We start from the raw sequence: 15,159 nt of genomic DNA, 5'->3' as shown, positions 1-15,159 counted from the left end.
GGCCGCTTCCAGCCGAGCCCTGGTCAGAGCCCCATGAAACCCCTCCTCTTGCCTCCAAATTGAGCCCCACAAGTCCCTGATCGCAACTTTAGATGGAGCCAGCCCCAAATGAGTCCCAACCAGGCCCAAACACTCCCCAGACTCAGTCCCAACCACACTGCACCCTTGACCCTGACCCCAGACTGTGGGCCCCGAGCGACCCTCGCCCCAACCCCACGCTGAGCCTGGCCACCCACTCACTGCAGCCAGGTCCCAGGACTCCCAGAGCACTGGCCACGCATGCCCGACACCAGGGTCAAAGATCACTCGGCGGAGCCACTGTGGCACCAAAGGCCTTCCTGGAAGAAGGCAGGGACATGCGGTCAGGAACAAACCTCCTCGATCCCAACCCCCAGTTTTGTCACAAGCCTACTCCCTCCCCCTCTACCCCAGAGAGAGAAGGCTTCACACCCAGGTGTGGGTGGGACAGAACCAGTGCAGCCTCACTGGTTTCAGAGCTGGCCTGGGGCTCACGGGACCCAGGGGATGGGAAAAGGGAAGTGTTCTGTGTGGAAGGGCAGGCCAGCAGGCCAGGGGGAATCTGCAGGAGCCGCTAAGAGGGAAAGGGTGTTGCAGGGAATGGAAATGGCCTGAACAAAAGTCTGGGAGCAGGAGTGCATGTGGTACATACTCAGGAGCCAGGGGGAAGGCAATTTTTCACTCATTAATTTATTAACATCTCACAGCAGCTTTTTAGAAAAGAAGCAGCAGCAGCTAATGTTTTATTTCTCACAGGCAACATTTAGAGGTAACAGTGAAGCACCCCCAGAACTTTCAAAGTCTGGCACAAAACTCAGAAGACAGACAGACAGACAGACAGACAGACAGACAGACACACACACACACACACACACACACACACACACACACACACACCCCAGTAGATTTAAATGCATGAAGACTAAATGCTTCTGTAGGGCTAAAGAAACCATAAGCAAAGTTAAAACCAAATACAGATTGGGAGAAAATATTTGTAGCGTGATTAATAAAAAATGTCAATGACACTATCCTATAAAAAGAGCTTCAACCATTCAATACGAAAAAGACAGGGAGTTCCCTGGCAGTCCAGTGGTTAGGACCTGGTCAGGGCAGCCAAAAAAGAAAAGACAATGGTAGGAAAAAATGGGCAAATAATATGAAAAGAGAATCTCAGAAGAAATACAAACACTTAATAAACATGTTTTATTTTATTTTATTTATTTTATTTTTTGGCCATGCCACACGGCTTGTGGGATCTCAGTTCCCTGACCAGGGATTGAACCCAGGCCATGGCAGTGAAAGGCTAGAATCCTAAACACTAGGCCACCAGGGAACTCCCTTTTTTTCTTTTTTTTTTTTTAAATAAGCATTTTTTAAGTGTTCAATACCATCATATAATTGTAAAAATATTCATTTTTCCTAGTTTTTTCTAGTTTTAATTCTTATACTTAGATCTTTGATGAAAGTGCCTGGGGTTTTGACAATTATATTCCCAGGAACAATAGTTCTATCTGGAAAAAGTTGTGTGACCTCAGACAACTCACATGATTGTATTACTTTTTTTTTTATTAGTTTTTTCTTAATTAAAAAAGTTTTTAATTGTGATAAAATACACACAATGTAGAATTTGCCATCTCAGCCATTTTTACATGTCAAGTATATTCACATTATTGTGTAACCATCACCACCATCTCCAGAACTTTTTCATCTTCCCCAACTGACACGCTATTCCCATTAAACACTGAGTCCACATTCCCCGTCCCCTCAGGTCCTGGCAACCACCAGTCTACTGCCTGTCTCTATGACTTTGACTACTCTAGGCACCTCATTTAAGTGGAATCATAGAGTATCTGTCCTTGTGTGCCTGGCTTACTTCACTTAGCATAATAATGTCCTCAAGGTTCATCCACGTAGTAGCATGTCAGAATGCCCTTCCTTTTTAAGGGTGAATAATATTCCATTGTGTGTATATACCACATCTTGCTTATCCATTCACCTGCCCATGGATGTTTGGGTTGTTTCCACCTTCTGGCTATTGTGAATGATGCTGCTATGAACATGGGTGTTGATTAGGTTTTTAATATATGTAGAGCACCTACTATGTGCCAGGCACATAATAAGCACTGGAGCTCTCAAAATGGACAAATCACAGTTCTGATATTAAAGGAGTTCACAGGGTCATGGGGAGACTGTCCAGAAACCAGAGAGCACTGAGTAGTTCAGTGTGACAGGATCACAGAACAGGGATGCCCTCTGGTGGGAAAGGAGGCAACAAGGATCCAGGAGAAGGTGAGCAGTGAGGCATAAATCAGGCCAGGTTCCCTCAGGCAGAGGAAACCACTGATGCAGAAGGCTGAGGTCACAGCTAAAGGGCCTCTAGCGCAGAACAAGGAGAAAGAGCCAAGCTGTGGCTCCCTTCACCACCAACCCAGAGACTCTAAGCAAGCCAGAGGGAGGTTAACTGTCAACACCACCCCAAAACAAAGAGTCCTCTGGGACCATGGTTGGGCCGCAATGGATGAGGTGGGGATGTGTAAGAGAAGAAGGGTAAACAGCAGCCCAAAGCAGAACGGGGATTCTGGGAGGGGTGGAAGTCTCTGGGCTGCGATTTTTTTGCCTCCACCATTTATCCCAAGCGTCAGGGTAACTTTGGGACAAAGACTGGAGACCACCCAAGTCCCTAGGCTTTCCTCTTGTTCCCATGAAGAAGACAGCACTTGAAAAAGAACTGTGCCAGGGTGGAGCTAAGACTAACACCGAGGCAAAGAAGAATTAATGAACCAAGACCAAGAATTTATCCATATTGTTAACAACTATAATACATGCCAACAATTCTTTATAAAATATTTATTTATTTATTTTGGCTGCACCAGTCTTAGTTGCGGCATGCGGGCTCTTAGTTGCGGCATGCGGGATCTAGTTCCCTGACCAGGGATCGAACCCAGGACCCCTGCATTGGGAGCAAGGAGTCTTAACCACTGGACCACCAGGAAAGTCCCTCCATGCCAACAATTTTGAAAACCTAAACAAGTGAACAAATTCCTAGAACAGAGCCTTAGAAATGGCTCAGAAAGAAATAAGAGTTATAATAAAACATTTAAAAATAGGAAAAAATTAAAAGAGAGTCTGAGTTTTCTTCTAAGTATTGGTAAAATTGAAGCAGTGGTTAAAAATCTTCCCATGGCAACTAAGAACCAACACAGCCAAAAAAAGAAAAAGAAGAAGAAAGAAAAGAAACATTAAATTGAATTAAAACAAAATCTTCCCACAAAGATGACACTGGGCCCAGATAATTTTATAGGCATGTTCTGCCAAACTCTCAAGGAACATCCTGACTGTTCTAGCATAATTATGACACCAAAAGCAGAAAAAATATTATCAGAAGAGAAAATAACAGGTCGAAGATAAAATAAATAAATAAAATGAATTAAGAAAAAATTGATTTTGATTTTTAAAAAAATGTTTTAAAAAAAACAGATCAGTTTCATTCACGAATATAGATGTAAAACTCTCATACAGAATATTAGCAAACCAAATGTAACCGTGTATTTTTTAAAAAGATAATAAATAATGACTTAGTTGAATTTATTCCAGGTATTCAAGGATGGTAATGTAATTCACATTAACAGATCAGAAGAAAATAAAAACACATATGATTATTCAAGGATGGTAATGTAATTCATATTAACAGATTAGAAGAAAATAGAAACACATATGATTCTTTTTAGAGTGTAATTAGGTGTTTACTTGTTTTTTTAATTGAAGTAGAGTTGATTTACAATGCTGTGCCAATCTCTGCTGTACAGCAAAGTGACTCAGTTACACACATACATACAATCTTTAAAAACACATATGATGGGCTTCCCTGGTGGTGCAGTGGTTGAGAATCTGCCTGCTAATGCGGGGGACACGGGTTCGAGCCCTGGTCTGGGAAGATCCCACATGCCGCGGAGCAACTAGGCCCGGGAGCCACAACTACTGAGCCTGCGCGTCTGGAGCCTGTGCTCCGCAACAAGAGAGGCCGCGGAAGTGAGAGGCCCGTGCACCGCGATGAAGAGCGGTCCCCGCTTGCCACAACTAGAGACAGCCTTCGCACAGAAACGAAGACCCAACACAGCCAAAAATAAAATTAATTAATTAATCAATTAAAAAAACAAAAAGCTGTCTCTCAAATTTAACTTCCAGAATATATTCAGGAAAAACGCATACGCCCTTTTTGACCCACTAAAGAAGCGGGCAATGCAAATCAACACTACAAAGAGGTATCACTTCGAATCAGAAAAAAAAAAAAAAAAACACATATGATTATACCAATAAATGCAAAAAAAAACCCCTGATTTTAAATGATTTTTTAAAAATCAACTCCTATTCATGTTAAAATTTCTTAGTAAATTAGAATAGAGGAGAATATCCTTAACTGGATTAAGAATATCTAAGAAAAAAAGCTGGATCAGGGGCTTCCCTGGTGGTGCAGTGGTTAGGAATCCGCCTACCAATGCAGGGGACACAGGTTCGAGCCCTGGTCCGGGAAGATCCCACATGCCTCAGAGCAACTAAGCCCGTGCGCCACAACTACTGAGCCTGTGCTCTAGAGCCCACAAGCCACAACTCCTGAAGCCCGGGTGCCTAAACCCCATGCTCTGCAACAAGAGAAGCCACTGCAATGAGAAGCCCGCACACCGCAACAAAGAGTAGCCCCCCCTCGCCGCAACTAGAGAAAGCCCTCATGCAGCAACGAAGACCCAACACAGCCAAAAATAAAAAAATAAAAGTAAAAAAAAAAAAAAAACTTTGTCAAGATGATTCTAAAATTTATATGGAAAAGTAAAGGGCCACAAATTACCAGATAATTGTGAAAAAGAAGAGTGAAGAAAAGTTGTGCCTTCTATATTTCAGAGCTTAGTATGAAGCTATAGTAAACATGACGGTGTGATATTGGTGGAGGGATAGACAAAATGATCAATGGAATAGAATAGAGAGCCCAGGAACAGACCCACACATTCATGAAACTTGTTATATGACATAGGTGGCAGACCAGTGGAGAAAGGAGGGACTCAATAAATGGAGCTGACACTCATCAAAGGGGCTACAATGAAAAAAGCTCTCCATACTACACATAGATGACGGTAAGAATGGGGAGCAACTAGAATTCTCACAAAGTACAGGAGAGAGTGTAACAGGTATAATCTCTTTGGAAAACTGTTTGGCAGCATCTATTAAGGCTGAACATACAGCTGCCCCATGACTCAGCAATTCCACTCCTAGGTATGCTCATATCCAACAGAAATGTGGGCACTTGTTCACCAAAAGACAGATGCAAGAATGTTCACAGCAGCACCACTGTAATAGCCCCATACTAGAAACAACCCAATCTGCCCACAAACAAAATGGACAAAGAAATGACAATGAACTACAGCTACATGCATCAATGTGGATAAATCTCACAAATATCAAGTCAAGCCAAAAAAAAAAAACAGACACAAAGGAGTACACATTTGTATCAGTCAGGATTCAGTCAGGGGGACAGAAACCACACTGGTTATTTCAACAGAGATTATTTAATATAAATAATTGTTAACTAGGTATAAAGTTTAATTAAGTAACTGAAAGGTTGAAAAGAGAATTCAAGAAATTTGAAAATATGGGTGAATTTTTTTTCTGAGGAAGTACAAGAAAAACAGAACTTTTTTTTTTTTTTTTAAATTGGTATAGAGTGATTCATATCAAGAAAATGAAAATAAGGGAATTCCCTGGTGGTGCAGTGGTTAGGACTCTGCGCTTCCACTGCAGGGGGCACGGGTTTGATCCCTGGTTAGGCAAATAAGATCCCACATTAAAAAAAAAAAGAAAATGAAAATAAAACAGAGAAAATACCTGCAAAATCATATCTCTGATAAGAGACTTGTATATAAAGAATTCTCACAACTTAATAAAAAGATAACGATCCAATTTTAAAATGGGCAAAATATGAATAGACATTTCTCCAAAAAAGATATGCACACAGTCAATAAACGAATATAAAGATGCTCAACATCATTAGGGAAATGGACTGTAATAATAATAATAAAAACAAAAAATAACAAGTGTTGGAGAGGATGCAGATGTAGAGGAATTAGAACCTTCATACACTCCTGGAGGAAATGTAAAATAATGCAGCTGCTTTGGAAAATAGTCTGGTAGTTCCTCAAAAGGTTAAACACAGTTACCACATGACCCAGCAATTCCACTCCTAGTATATACTGAAGAAAATGAAAACATCCACACAAAAACTTGAAAACAAATCTTCATAGCAGCATTATTCAGAATAGTTAAAAAATAGTAAAAACCAAGATGTCCATCAACTGATGAATGGATAAATAAATGTGGTATATCCATGCACTGGAATTTTTTTTTTAACATCTTTATTGGAGTATAGTTCCTCTACAATGTTGTATTAGCTTCTACTGTATAACAAAGTGAATCAGCTATATGTACACATATATCCCCATATCCCCTCCCTCTTGCATCTCCCTCTCACACTCCCTATCCCACTCCTCTAGGTGGTCACAAAGCACCGAGCTGATCTCCCTGTGCTATGCAGCTGCTTCCCACTAGCTAGCTATTTTACATTTGGTAGTGTATATATGTCAATGCTACTCTCTCACTTGTCCCAGCTTACTCTTCCCCCTCCCCATGTCCTCAAGTCCATACTGTACGTCTGTGTCTTTACTCCTGTCCTGCCCCTAGGTTCATCAGAACTACTTTTTTTTTAGATTCCATATATATGTGTTAGTATATGGTATTTATTTTTCTGTTTCTGACTTCACTCTGTATGACAGACTCTAGGTCCATCTACCTCACTACAAATAACTCAATTTCTTTTCTTTTTATGGCCATGCACTGGGATATTTATTCAGCAATAAAAAGAATGAAGTACTGATTCATGCTACAACATGGATACACCTCAAAAAAATTACACTAAATGAAACAAGTCCATAACAAAAGACCACATATTGCATGATTCTATTTATATGAAATGTCCAAAATAGGCAAATCTACAGAGAATAAGGTAGATTAGTGTCAGCCTAGGGTTGGGGTAAGGAGGGTGCAGAAGGAGAGTGAAATTAGATTATGCTGATGGTTATACAACTCTTTAAGTCTACTAAAATTAATTGAGCTGTATACTTTAAATGGGTAAATTTTATGATATGTAAATTATATAGCAATAAAGCTGTTAAAACAAATAACTAGTCAAAAACAAACCCTCTTAAGCTAACATTTTTGTAAAGCTTAGCTGTTGTTGTTTTTTTTTTCTCTTCAAAGGCTAACATATTTAAACTGCTAAACTTCCATTTCTTTATTTTCTTGAAATTTTTGTATTTCCTTATATTTATGTAAGCCCCATTAGCTCTGATAAACCAATCAAGACAAACCCTCTTAAATTTAAGAGATATAATTTGACTTATTAATTAACATTCTGTGGAGGTAATAAAATATTTCAGACTCATAGAGAAACACTGAAAACTTTCAGCTTCAGTTCAACAACCTCAGCCATGTGCCAAAATAAACCAAAAAACACAAAAACCCACTGGCCTGTATCTCAATGGGCTGCTCCTTTCAATGCTTTCTATTTCTCTCAATATTTTCTTAACCGATTTGAGCTCACAAATAATAATCAAAAAAAAAAGAAAAAAGACTAACATCAGATTCTCCCTCTTTTCCCACTGGATAGAGAATAGACCCCCAGTGTCCTGACAGAGATCAACAAACAGACCATAAAACCAACTGTCAATCATTGCTGGCCACCATGAGAATAGCCTGAACTAAAATAAAGCACAGAGTCAGAAAAAAAGCAACCAAGAAAAAAGAAAGTTAAAAAAAAAAAAAGAGATGGTATGAGGGGAGAAACAGAGTCAGTGAAGGTAAAGTTTTATTGACACTTAAAATTCACTCCAGGTGCCAGAAAAAAGGTGTGCCTTAAACAATCCACGAAACCCCCTTCACAGACAACAGCTTAATTGGCTCTGGCAGGTAAGTTAAGTCCACGGAGCATCACAGTGGGATGCCCTGCAAAACTCAAAGCATAGTGTTCAAGAAGTTAGACATTGCGCAGAATACCTGATCAGGACTACTCAAAACTGTCAGGGTCATCAAAATCAAACTGACACATTTGGAAACAATCCAAATATCCTTTAAACAATAATCGGGGACTTCCCTGGTGGTGCAGTGGTTAAGAATCTGCCTGCCAATGCAGGGGACACGGGTTCAATCCCTGGTCCAGGAAGATCCCACATGCCGCGGAGCAACTAAGCCCGTGAGCCACAACTACTGAGCCTGCGCTTTAGAGCCTGCAAGCCGCAACTACTGAGCCCGCGCGCCTAGAGCCGGTGCTCCACAACAAGAGAAGCCACCGCAATGAGAAGCCCACTCACCACAACTAGAGAAAGCCCACATGCAGCAACGAAGACCCAACGCAGCCAAAAATAAAAAAAACCAATAATCGGATAAACAAAATGTGGGTTGTTCATCCAATGTAATGCTATTCATCAATAAGAAGGAACCAACTGCCTACTGATACACACACAACAGAGAGATGAACCTCAGATGCATTATGCTCAAAGGAAGAAGCAGATTCAAAAGGCTATATCTTGGACTTCCCTGGTGGTCCAGTGGTTAAGACTCAGCGCTCCCAATGCAGGGGGCCCTGGTTCGATCCCTGGTCAGGGAACTAGATCCCACATGCTGCAACTAAGACCTGGCACAGCCAAATAAATTTTTTTTTTTTAAGAAGGCTATATACTATATGATTCCACTTGTACGACAGTCTGAATATGACAAAACTATAAGACAGAAAACAGCTTAGCGATTGCCAGAAGCTAGGGGTGGGAAGAGAGACGGACTGTAAAAGGGATGTCAGGGAATTCTGGAGGTGGGGCAGGGGTGGGGATGATGGAACTGTTCTCTGTCTTGATTATGGTGGTTATTATATGATTGTTTATGTTTGTTAAAACTCATTTTTTAACTAACACAACATTGTAAATCAACTATACTCTATTAAAAATTAATTTTAAAAAACTCGTTTTTTATTTTTAAATTTTTCTTAATTTTTATTTTATATTGGCCTATAGTTGATTTATCAATACAATGTTGTGTTAGTAAAACTCATTTTTTAGAAAGGGTGAATTTTTACTATATTAAAATGAAACAAGGAATTAATTTCTAAAATATTACAAGAAAAAGTTATAGAATCTAATAGGCGAACGAGCAAAGTGTATAAACAGGAGATTCACAAAAGGGGAATTTCAACTAACAAGAACAATATATCAGTCTCACTGGTGTCCGGAAAGCAAAAGCAAGAGACCACATTGGCAAGGATGGAGACAAAGGGGAATTCTCCTACGCTGGGTGATCAGGGATAGACTGGTACCCCATGCGGGACAGCACTTGCCAGTACTTGTGAACAAGTAAAGCCCCTCCGGCTCAGCAACTCCACACCTGGAAACATCTCCCAGGGAAACTGGGCAAGCCCAGAAGAGGCAGGACAACATGTCCACTGCCAGCAGCACTGATGGTAGCAGGGCGTTGGAGGGAACCCCCATGCCTGTCACAAGGAGAATGAGTAAGTGAAATGTGACGATGCGTGCTGTGGAATACCATGCAGCACTCTGGTGCAGTGAACTCAATGTTCCTGCCTCAACACAAATAGATATTAAAAACAATGTGTTGGGGGGAGGAGAAACAGAATGAGAGCTATCGCCTAACAACTTAAATGTAATTTTAAAACGTGCATAAGATTTTAAAACCAGCATAGGATTGTTCAAGGGACTGTTTGGACATTACGCAAGGACCCAAAGAAAACATTTTAGAGGGGATTTGTAGGGTGGGGTAGGGGCACAGGAGACAGGGAGGAAAAGGAGGTGGGAGTCACTTGGATTGGGGAAAGAGAAACAGAGTGAGACAGAAAAGAGCACCTGAAATTAACAGGGTGCTACCTGATGGATAAATGATAAATCTCCACAAGGACAGGCATGCAATGAAATGTACACAAGAAATGAGTGAGGTTAATCTGAAATTCAGAAAGAAGCCTGGTCAACTTAACTGAGAAATAAAGCAAGTCAAACAGGGGAAATGACTTTGCCCACAGTATCAGTGCTGGAGTGTGGGGCAGGGTGGGGAGTAAGACGCAGAGCCAGATCTGAAAGGACCTGAATGTGAGGTGAGAGCGTTTGGTTTTTCCTCCTGCCTGCCCCCAGAGCACCAAGGAGTCTTTGATGCATCTGAAGCAGGACAGAGCTTGATCAGATTTGTCCAAGAAAGACCAATGTGGATGTAGGTGAGGGGCCTCTACTGGAGATTGGATACCAGGTACAACAAGCATCTATTTAGAACCTATTATGGGAGGTTGCAGGTGCTGGGAGATCCCACAGTGAACAAAACAGTTTACCATTGAGCAGGGGAGAAAGAGAGAGACAATAAACAACAAAGCTAACCATCATCAACTAGGTTAAGTGTGATGTAGGAAAGAGATTAATGGGGGGAAGGGAGTCCTGAGTGGTCAGGGAAAGCCTTCCTGAGGAGGTGACATTTAAGCTGAAATCAGAGGAAACAACAAGAGGTTAAAAAAAAACAAAACAAACAAGGGACTTCCCTGGTGGTCCAGTGGTTAAGAATCCGCCCTCCAATGCAGGGGATGTGGGTTCGATCCCTGGTCGGGGAACCAAAATCCCACATGCCACAGAGCAACTAAGCCCGCACACTACAACTACTGAGCCTGCGCTTTGGAGCCCGCGTGCCACAACTAGAGAGAAGCTCACACGCCGCAACAAAGAGCCCGCGTGCCACAACGAAAGATCCTGTGTGCTGCAACTAAGACCCAATGCAGCCAAAAATAAATAAATAAATAAAAATAAATTTTTTAAACAAGAATGGTCTTGATATTCAAAAAAATAACCTCACTGTATGCATATGAAGTTGGCATAAAGTAAGTGGGGTTGAGGCTGGTATGAAAGAAGGGGCCAAGATGGCAGGGGCCAAGTGATGAATTCAGAGTCTTCTAGGACCTTTCAAGCAGGGACAGACTTTCATTTTCGACTAACTTTCAACTTTCTTGTTAGTTGACTTTCATTTTTATTGGGCACTTACGATGGGCCATGTGGCAAGCTCTACATTTTACATGGACAATCACATTTTATTCTGTACAACTCCCCCATAAAGACGGGCTGTTATTAACCCAATCCACACCCAGAAAACTGAGGCAGGAAAAAGTTAAGTGACCTATTCAAGTCAAGGTCACACAACTAGTAAGACCCACACTCAATCACTGTATAAGATGCTGCTTTATAAAATAACAGCCCGGGCTTCCCTGGTGGCGCAGTGATTAAGAATCCGCCTGCCAGTGCAGAGGTCATGGGTTTGAGCCCTCGTCTGGGAAGATCCCACGTGCCGCAGTGCAACTAAGCCTGTGTGCCACAACTACTGAGCCCACATGCCAAAACTACTGAAGCCCACGCACCTAGAGCCCATGCTCCACACAAGAGAAGCCACCGCAATGAGAAGCCCACGCACCGCAACAAAGAGTAGCCCCTGCTCGCTGCAATTAGAGAAAGCCCGCGTGCAGCAACGAAGACCCAATGCAGCCAAAAATAAATAAATTTATATAAAAAAAAAAATTCTGAGTAAAAGCAACATGTGAACAAAATAAAATAACTTCAAAAATAATGGCCCACGCTTAATGAGCAATTACTATATTTAGGTAGTCTGATTTCAGGGGTGAAAGGGATCTTTTTAAGAATTCCTCTGGCTGTAAAATTATATGGGCAAATCCCTGTCCCTCTCTGGGCCTCAGCATCCTCACACATAAAATGGAAATGTTGGACTTTTATCATGGAACACCATAGCTAGATGGACCTCCAGTATCCCAGCTGTGGCCCAGAGTAGGGCGGAGGCAAGCACAAGGTTGCCAGATAATTTGGGACAAAGAACTTGGAATTCAAGCAATTATACTCTAATAAAGATGTTAAAAAAAAAAAGAACTTGGAATTCCCAGCCTAGTCTGCTATCCTGATGTTAGCTGCCTCTAAAGGACCTCCAAGGTCCCTCCAGTTCTAAGATGTTAGGATCCCACCTCAATGAGCCAGCAGTCTAGGCCCATGGAGCCCGCAAGAGCCTGTGGCTGGCTCTTGGACACTCAGGCTGAATAGTCCCTTTCTTCAAAGCTAGCACTCAAGGTGGGGCAGCAATGGCCACAGGCAATGACTACAGCAGCAACCAGAAAGGACATCACAAGGACTAGAGTTTCACCCACCCATTGCCTGGCCTGATTCCCACTCACATTCACTGAGTCACCTGGGGCAAACCATTGACCCCCTTTCCCAATACATCTGCCAAATAAAGGAAAACAAGAGAACCAGCTTCATCAGTCATTGTGAAGTTAGGAATTACTTTATATCACCTCTTAAGGTGGGACTTAATTCTAATAAGAAATTACCAGCCATTACCATAGAAATTACCATAGAAATTATCAGCAATTCTCCCCTGGCTAGAAATTAACTTCCAGGTGAGGTTAAGGTGGGGATGTTCATTAGAGCTGGTCTTCCCTTTATCCCCAGGACATTTATGGGAGGACCACTGTGTGTAAAATCCTGTGCTAGGCTTGGGGGCGGTATATGCCAGACCTTCTTTGTGCATCAAAATGGATCTGAGGAAGGAAATATAAGTGTAAATAAATCAAACCTTAAAACAATTCATGTAATTCTTCACATGCCCACCCCCATTTTACAGATGAGGCCTAGGGGACCTGGGGTCACTGAAGTGGAACTGAGGCTCAGACTTGAGGTTAAGTTGGGTTAAGTCCAGCTGTTAGTCCCATCTTTATTGGTTTATAAGATACACAAGTACATAAGATGCATCCCAATTTTACATGGAAAGCTTTACAGAAATAATTTTGAGGTCACAGGTAACACAGTGGAATAATTAAGAGAACAAAATTAGGTTGCAATCCTGGTTCTGTCATTTATTAGCGGCATGAACTTGAGCCCGTTATTTAACCTCTCTGAGGCTCAGTTTCTCAACTATTAAGGGGATAATAACATTCACCCTCACAGAGTTATTATGAGGATTAAATAAGTTTATAGTTATAAAGGACACACAACAGTGCCTGGTAAGTAGAAAGTGCTACTTTTTAGAAAAGTAATTACATAAAATGAATTTTTAAATACATGCATTGAATGTGATCTTAAAGTGGTTTTATAGGAGAAAACACTTTTGTTATGTAAATACAGTTCAGAGGATTCTAGTAGGAATTCACAAGCTCTGGAAAGGACAAAAATCCCAAAAGCTAAGGAAAAAATGACATCAGTAACAAGATATACTAGATTTGCCAGTAAACGAAAGCCCCTTCCATACATACATTGGTGTAAGTGAGAACACAGGGCTGAATCCAAGTGAATAAAAAGCAAGCCACAATGCAAAAATACACTGAAGGAATTTCTACCTCGGACCTGCAGCAAAAGCATGTATTTTCAGCAAAATCTTGTACAAAGCTGCAAAACCCATCCTTGCAGGCATGTTGTGTGTTGTCACACTTCTCCACTAGGGGTCGCCCAAGGTCACCCAGAGAGTTCCAGACAGAGAAGTCAATTCCCAGCCCCCTCTGCTTTCCAACATGCCTGCTGCCTCCCCAGAGCTGCCTTCTCCTTCTGTTCTAAGACACTCAAGGGACTGGTGGCCCCAGGCCCATGGAGCCCTCAGGAGCTTAAATAAAGGAATTCTTCAGCCAGGTAACCAAGAACCACCCTTTGCACCATCCCCGTCCATCTACAATATGAGCACATTACAAGGCAACAGGGAAATTGCAAATTGCATCTTCCTGGGGAAAACGGGGCAAAAGTCATATGCGAGCAAATAAGATATTATCCCCATTTTACAAGTGAGGAAACTGAGGCTCAAAAATGTTAAGCAACCTGTCCAGGGTCACACAGCTAGGGAACTTCAGAACTAGAATTCACACCCAGGTGGGTCAGACCCTTGTCACTTGGTTACTAATCCCCCACCCTCAGATCTGGGAGGCAAACAGGTAAGGAGGGTGTATGAAGGAGGGGTCGTAAAGGGACATCTACTTCCTCCCCCAAAGTCCCTCCATGCCTTCCCCAACCGGCCCAAGAAGGCTGTCCCCTTTCCCCACTGAGCCATGACACTCGAGGATGGGGTCTAGGTCTTTTCTCGGCTCCATCCTAGCAGAATCCGAGAGCTACAATGTAAGTTTATTCACTCAGCCAGGGCCCCTGAGACCCACTCAGAAATGCTCATCTTCAGTGCTCAAATATGACTTGGCTTCCTCCCTCTCCTGGCCCCCCATTCCTCCCCCAGTGCTTCCTCTCAGTTTCCCAACCTCTCCTCAAACCCTGTCAGTTCTACAATTAGAATCCCACTCAAGTCCCTAGACTTGCCCCACTGCTCTCAGACTGGCCTGGAGCCCCTTTCTCTGGCCACTGGACTTCATGTGGACTATTGCAACAGTGTTTTGTTCTCATTTTTTAAAAAACTGAATATAATATATAATTTATATATAGAAAAATGCATACATTTGAAGCATACGGTTCCATGAACTGTACCAGCCTCTTAAGCGGCCTTCCTGATTCTCCCCCCACCTGCCTCTCATCCTTCCTCCACAGAGCAGTTTCCAGTTGCTCTTTCCAAGTATATGGGACCATGTCACTGCCCTGGCCAAAACCCGCCAGCACGTCCCCCCTGCTCTAAGGATAGAGACCTACAGAAACAGAATATAAGTGCTCCTCACCTCTGAGAAAGAAAAATATGAAGTCAGATATAAATCCTCCCTTAAGAAAGAAATTCACCTCAGCTAAAGGGAAACTGTCAGGCACAAGGTATTTGGATCTTAAAGGATTTTGTTTATCCAGATGCTGAGTTGTAAAATGTCCCCAACTGGGATGATGAGAAAGTAAATTTACAACCAAGTGAACAAAGAGCATGTATGTAAGCTGTTGATCAACTTAAATTTATTTATTTATTTTTTGGCTGAGCCACACAGCTTGTAGGATCTTAGTTCCCCGACCTGGGATCGAACCCACACCCTCAGCAGTGAAAGCACGGAGTCCCAACCACTTGATCGCCAGGGAATTCCCAACTTAAAATGTTTTTTTA

Source organism: Balaenoptera musculus, chromosome 15 (genome assembly GCF_009873245.2).
Source record: "Balaenoptera musculus isolate JJ_BM4_2016_0621 chromosome 15, mBalMus1.pri.v3, whole genome shotgun sequence".
NCBI classification, from domain to species: domain Eukaryota; kingdom Metazoa; phylum Chordata; class Mammalia; order Artiodactyla; family Balaenopteridae; genus Balaenoptera; species Balaenoptera musculus.
This window is presented reverse-complemented; position numbering follows the sequence as displayed.